Source organism: Thalassophryne amazonica, chromosome 12, assembly GCF_902500255.1.
Source record: "Thalassophryne amazonica chromosome 12, fThaAma1.1, whole genome shotgun sequence".
NCBI lineage: Eukaryota > Metazoa > Chordata > Actinopteri > Batrachoidiformes > Batrachoididae > Thalassophryne > Thalassophryne amazonica.
The window spans coordinates 38,759,888-38,767,365 of record NC_047114.1 but is presented as its reverse complement, the minus strand read 5'-3'; positions in this window follow the sequence as shown (position 1 = coordinate 38,767,365).

Here is a 7,478-nt window from a genome sequence, read left to right as displayed (position 1 = left end):
TATACGAAGACGAACCGATGCAGGAAGTCCCGCAAGATGTCGTTTACCAAAGCTTGGAACGTCGCGGGGTGTTGGTGAGGCCGAACGGCATGACCAGGTACTCAAAATGACCTAACGGGGTGTTAAACGCCGTCTTCCATTCGTCTCCCTCCCGGATCCGAACCAGGTGGTACGCGTTTCTAAGATCCAATTTAGTGAAAATTTGGGCTCCATGCAGGGGCGTAAACACAGAATCCAACAGGGGCATCGGGTATCGGTTGCGAACCGTGATCTCGTTCAGCCCTCTGTAATCAATGCATGGACGGAGTCCGCCGTCTTTCTTGCCCACAAAAAAGAAACCAGCACCCATCGGGGAGGTGGAGTTTCGGATCAGCCCGGCAGCTAAGGAGTCCCGGATGTAGGTCTCCATTGATTCGCGTTCCGGACGTGAGAGGTTGTACAGTCTACTGGATGGGTACTCAGCGCCCGGGACCAAATTGATGGCACAATCATACGGTCGGTGCGGGGGAAGAGTGAGCGCCAGATCTTTGCTGAAAACGTCAGCAAGATCATGGTACTCCTTTGGCACCGCCGATAGATTGGGGGGGACTTTGACCTCCTCATTAGCCGTAGTGCCGGGAGGAACCGAGGATCCTAAGCACTCCCGGTGGCAGGTTTCGCTCCACTGCGTCACAACCCCAGACGGCCAATCAATCCGGGGATTGTGCTTCACCATCCATGGAAAGCCCAAAATCACTCGGGAGGTAGATGGTGTGACATGGAACACTATCTCCTCCCTGTGATTCCCAGACACAACCAAAGTCACTGGTTGAGTCTGATGTGTGATTAATGGAAGCAGGGTGCCGTCTAGTGCTCGCACCTGCAATGGTGCCGGCAGAGCCACCAGGGGGAGCCCTACTTCCTTTGCCCATCTGCTGTCCAGCAGATTCCCTTCCGACCCTGTGTCTAATAGTGCTGGGGCATGAAGGGTTAAATCCCCACTCAGGATTGTTACTGGGATTCGTGCAGATTTGCGGGGTTTTCCCGCGTGCGTATTATGGCCCACCCTTAGCCCAGTTTCTAAGGACGGGCGTTGTAGTTTGACCGTTTAGGGCAGTCCCTCTGCATGTGCTCACATGAGCCGCAGATAAAACACTCCCCGCGGGCCAGTCTCCTTTGTCTGATGTTTGTTTTTACTTTGGCCCTGCTCGTGTCCATAGCCTCCTCAGCAGGGGGAGCTGTAGCCACACGGAGCTCTCTGGCAGTGAAGCGTGGGGACGACGTCACTTTGTCGGAACCGGAAGGAGGAGGGACGGCTCGTGCCCGGTCACGCCCCCCGGCCTGCTCCCGACGATGCTCGTTTAAACGGTTGTCTAAGCGTATAACTAAATCAATAAGCCCGTCAAAATCCCGCGGTTCCTCCTTAGCCAGTAGGTGCTCCTTAAGGACCGGTGACAGTCCATTTACAAAGGCGGCGCGGAGCGCAACGTTATTCCAGCCGGACCTCGCTGCCGCGATGCGGAAGTCGACTGCATACTCGGCTGCGCTACGGCGCCCCTGTCTCATCAACAGCAGCACGTTCGAAGCGGTCTCGCCTCTGTTGGGATGATCAAACACTTGTTTGAACTCCCGTACAAACCCAGTATAAGACGTTAGGAGCCGTGAATTCTGCTCCCAAAGCGCCGTAGCCCATGCGCGTGCCTCTCCTCGAAGCGAATTAATAACATAAGCCACCCGGCTAGCGTCTGATGCGTACATGACAGGGCGCTGTGAAAAGACGAGCGAACACTGCATGAGGAAGTCCGCGCACGTCTCGACACAGCCCCCGTACGGTTCTGGAGGGCTTATGTATGCTTCAGGGGACGGTGGGGGGGTTCGTTGAACGACCAGTGGAACGTTGGATACAGGCCCAGGACCAGCCAGAGGAGCGGCTGCAGCAGCGCCCTGATCGTGCGCTTCCACCCTGGCGGTGAGAGCCTCCACCCTCCCATTAAGGAGGACATTCTGCTCGGTCACTAAATCTAACCGAGCCGTGAAGGCGGTTAAGATCTGCTGCAGCTCACTCAACACGCCTCCTGCTGACGCCTGCGCTCCTGGTTCTTCCATTGGCCGTTCAAGCTCGGGTTGACGCCCCTCGGAATCCATGACGATGGCCGAGAAATCCTGTTGGGAAGGTGTCGTAGCACGGACCCACAACAGGGGGCGCAAATGAACGGACAATGAATAAACCAAAAGGTAACAATTTAATGTTGTGACACTACACAACGAAAAGATACAGAAAATATGCACAGTCAATTAGCACCAGGTGACGTGTGGCAGGCTCGAAGATAGGAGACCCCCCCCGACGAGAGAGAAGCCGTACTCCACACGGCTTCCACCACCAACGGCCTGAAGAACACCGGAGCCGCCAAGTCCCGAGTCCCCAGGTGGCCTCTGTTCCCGGCTGTCGACCCTGGTACTGCTGGCAGAGAGCAAAAACAGGATGTGTGAGTGCGAGTCCGCACACTCAGTAATACACAGTCCAACACTGATGGGAGGGAGCACCTCCACCTCCAATCATACACTTAAGCAGCTCCTGTCAGTCACTTATCTGGAGGGAGTGGGAGGCGAAGACGTCGCGGTTCCCACAATACGCCGCTCCAACAAAACTGTCCCACAGGAATAAACGGCTGCAAACAGAGATCAAAACGTGGATTAATCCAAATACTGCAGAGAAGGATTACCTCAGGAATGGTAGTCGATTTCTCGGCAAGGAGGTGGAGTTGCAGTCCGGCTTTTATGGTGTGATGTTGATGATGATAAACGAGTGACAGCTGGTGCAGGGAGAGAATGACAGCTGTCACTTCTTCGGGATCTGGCATCCTCTCGTGCTTGGAGCCCGCACTCCAAGCAGGGCGCCCTCTGGTGGTGGTGGGCCAGCAGTACCTCCTCTTCAGCGGCCCACACAACACTGATGGCTGTAAACGATGATATGACATTAAAGAATGAGGCGCTGTGACTCTTAAGCTGATTTTCTTGTTGTGGAACAAAGCACTGGTGTTCTCTGGTTCAGGCTGAAAATACAGAGGGACTTCTTTTAAAATTCTACGTCTCTTCATGCCCCCGACAAGGAACTATTTTCAGACATTGTTTTCCAAAATCAGGATGATTATGCGGATAGGTTTTCACCAGGCTTTGATGATCAATCAGACTGAAAAGAACAGATAAGACTTTCTATTCAAATTTATATCATGTTTCCGGGGCTCACATTGGCTGTGGCTCGCCCCGCGTTTACACACTAACTGAAGTCAAATAACATTGGGACTGCAGTGTTTTTCAACAAGTTTTTTTTGTTTCGAACGCATTCTCAGCGGGACAAGTGAGTAACTGTGGGTCCCCATCACGTTAGTGGCTGCGTCTATAATAGTGCTGGGTTGAAAAGATTGATTTGCCAATTTCAAATGCATTCTCATTTTAATTACCACAGATCGATTCATACATCCAAAGATCGATAAAAAAAAAAAAAAAAAAAATATATATATATATATATATATATATATATATATATATATATATATATATATATATGTTTCGCCAGCATTATAACAGCGTGCCTGAAAATAATTACACCACAGTTTGGCTGTTACGTTGTTTCCGAGGGTGTGAAAATGATCATTTCTCTACATTCATTAGAGAAATACACTGGTTCTGATTTAGAAGCAGCGCGTCCACAATTTATTCATCAACCTCTGTCAAAGCCATTTAAAAAATATCAATCATGACTACCGGGACTGTTGTCTGTTGCGGGCGACAAAAGAGAATCATCCACCGTTAAACAGTCACCACTTAATTCAAACAGTAGTTTTTTTCTTCGTTCGTCATAACGTGCCTTTTCCGTGGGACAGGACAGTACTCCTTGTGCGGCTGTGGAAAAGTACTGCTGTAGCATGTTGCGCTGCAGATGCGAGTATCTGTAGGGGAGACCAAGACTGTTGTCCCTGGAAAATATTTTAATTTATAACGCTCTGAAACACTACTGCCTACATTTGAGGGCCAAATTTTGTGAAGTCAAGCCATAGTTTTTTTGTATATTTGTTACAGCTTTACTTTAAAGCCAAAAGAAACAAGGCATCAGGCCAAAACATGAAAGCGTATAGAAATGTACCTGTGTCAGGAGCAATGAACCAGGAGTAGAGCCCAATGGCGCCCTCTTTTGGCTGCCCTAGATCTGTTCAGTAATTCTACTCTAGAGTATGGCTGTAAAATGAAAAATAATAGTCTATCTTTCTGGGAGGGGGATTGGTCTGTGCCATTAGTCTTTTAGCCATTATTATTAACTACCAATACTTCATTAATTTGCTGTCAAATGCCAACATAATACTAGTATTAATATGTTGCAAAACTACACAATCAGGTAACAGCTCAAAAAACCGTTTTTAACCCCTACCACCTGCCTCATTTTGGCTTGTCAGTATCTTACAAATAAAAAGTGAAATTCCCATTGAATCAGGAAATACGGGCTTAGAAGGGGTTAATAACACTAACCCAAATCGATATCGGATCGAATCGAAATCATCAATTCTGAATCTTAAGAGTCAGAATCGAATCGATTCTTGAAATCTGAATCAATACCCAGCCCTAGCGTATACGCGAGTCAGACTATATTTTTAGACAAGCGCATAAACAGCCGGCCAAGAGCACCCAGACACAGACGCTGTTTGTGACAATCCCGCTGATCGCACCTGAACTTTGTGAAACTTTTGTCAGGCCGTCTTAACATTCTCCCTCTTGCACATAGAATTCAATGTGGATACAATAAGGTTAGTGCTTGGTCCCCACACGTCATAAAATTTCTGAACAATCAGATGCATTCTTTATCATTTTTCATTTTATCAATTTATTAATTATCAAAAACAAAAAAACTCACAAGAAGGGTAGGAAATGCATGTTTTTAGTGTGTTTTATCAGATAAAATAAGAAGTTTGATCACACAAACTATCTGCAGTGAAACAGAAGTTAAAGTAAACATAAAAATCACGGTGCGTGTGTGTGTTTTAAATTTGCAATTTCCATTTCGTCCCAACTTTTTTCTGATTTGGGTTGTCCTTGAAATTATCTGACTTGCTCTTTGAATCATTCACACCACTTCAGGACTGCATTCCGCAGAGATGTAGCATGCTACACAAACTGGCCCTCTGAGGGAAACCTTATCAAACTCCAAACTCTACTTCCACAAGCAACACAAGTGGCTAACTCTGACTGAATTTGGGGGTGGGAGGCTGGACCAGGGTCTCGGCATGTGCCAAAGAAACCAAAGAACTTCCTCTTTGGCTCTGCACTCTCTCAAAACATGGAGTGGAATTCCTGAATGGCAACGTGAGTACTGAAGTTCGTCACAGGAACCATTTGACTAAGCAGCCACGTGTCACAGGGCTGTGACTCACAACAGGCAGGCATACAAGAATTGGGGAGAAAAAAGTGAAATGGAGCAAAATAATCTAAGTACTAAGAGTGGCACTTAGAAATAACAGAAGGAATGTTGATTAAACACATTCCCCTCTGAATCTTTCTCTGGAAAAGACAGATCTTTACTTCACAGGAGTCCACACATGGAAGAAATTTACCCCATATGCTTAGCACAACAGCAAAGGCAGCGTGCTGCTCCCCAGTCTACGTCAATACCGTGGATCAAAGCACTTCAAAGCACTTGTCTGCGTACAGACACTGAGCCACCAGTGTTTAACAAAGAACTTCAAAGAAATTATGGATAAATTCTGCAGTCCAATATATCACGCTCCAATGGAAACAATCAGCACAATGTGATGACAGTACCTGCTTTGAATTACAAAAGACACTCGAGTTACAACCACATAGGTCTGACTGTGGCTTTTGGAAAATTAAATGAGAAGAGTTCAACTTGAACTTTCTGCCCCATACCTCAGGTCACACCAGTTTCCCTTAGAGGGCTCAATATACACCTCTTCATCAAACCAGTGTACTGTAGGTCACTGCTGTCTTAAGAACAAATATTACAGGTTTTTGACAAAGATGACTATTTAGACACTGAGGTGATGCATCCAAAAACAAAAAACAAAACAAAACAAAAAAACAATCATTTACAGGTGTTTAGTACCTCTTTCATATAGGAGACGCAGGTTTATTGTGTGTCTATGACCCCGTTCAGATTGAGGTTTGCAATCAGGTGTCACTCCCCCTAAAAATCCCCCCCGCCTTCACTGCGCATGCATCATTTCGGAGCGTCAGCTGCATTTCACAGATTATCGCCTTATTTCTGCTTAAAACTGCACTCCAGTCATCATCTGAAGCTTTTGTACAACAATCATTTCCACATAAATTCAGCATTATTTCATAATAAAAGACGGGGTGTGACAGTAACACGTCAGAGCCTGACTGATTCAGACGTGCTGCTGTGCCCAAGTAATTTCAAAGCGTTAGCAGCGATTCATTGATTATTGCCTCGTTTCTGCTTATAACTGACTTTAAAATGATTTAAGAGGTTTTACTTTGTCATCTGATTGTTAATAATCACATTATTCCCTTTGATCGCTTTGGGTGTAGAGAGTCAGACTCAGACGTGTTGCTGTGACGCTCTGATCACTCCCCCGTCTTTTATGATGAAATAATGCTGAATTTATGTGGAAATGACTGTTGTACAAAAGCTTCAGTTATCTGCCCCTGAGACAGATGATGACTGGAGTGTAGTTTTAAGCAGAAACAAGGCCATAATCGGTGAATAACTGCTGACGCTCCAAAATGCTGCTGACACTCCAAAAATGCTGCTGATGCTCTGAAATGACGCATGCTCAGTGAAGGCAGGGGGAACCGATTTTCAGGGGGGGACCGTTCAGTCGGCGACACCGGCTTAAGCAAGATACAGCCATATCCTGCAAAAGACAGTTTTTTTTCTGCATCTGAACAGTGCAAATCCGATTTAAGGTGGATTCCATGTCATGGAGACGGACTGATCCGGATCTGAGCATTATTTGAGCTGGATTCACTGCAGTCTAAACGCAAATGTGGCTTGAATCCGGCTAGCTTGGGAGTGGGAAGTCAAACTACATCTGTGCACTCAATTTAATTTCAATTTATTTTCATTTATATAGCGCCAAATCACAACAGAGTTGCCTCAAAGCGCTTCACACAGGTAAGGTCTAACCTTACCAACCCCCAGAGCAACAGTGGTAAGGAAAAACTCCCTCTGAGGAAGAAACCTCAAGCAGACCAGACTCAAAGGGGTGACCCTCTGCTTGGGCCATGCTACAAAACATAAATTACAGAACAATTCACAGAACAATTCACGGATGAATATACAAGAAATGCTATTGGTGCACAGGACAGGAGGATTGCCAACACGAACACAACTCCCATCTCTGGATGGAGCTGCACCTTAAACAGAGAGAAAAAACAGAATCAGGCATCAGAAAGACAAGAAATACTGTATAATTTGTCAGCCTTAAACAACAAGAAAAAGAGAGAAATACTAAGTTGATCACCGGCCA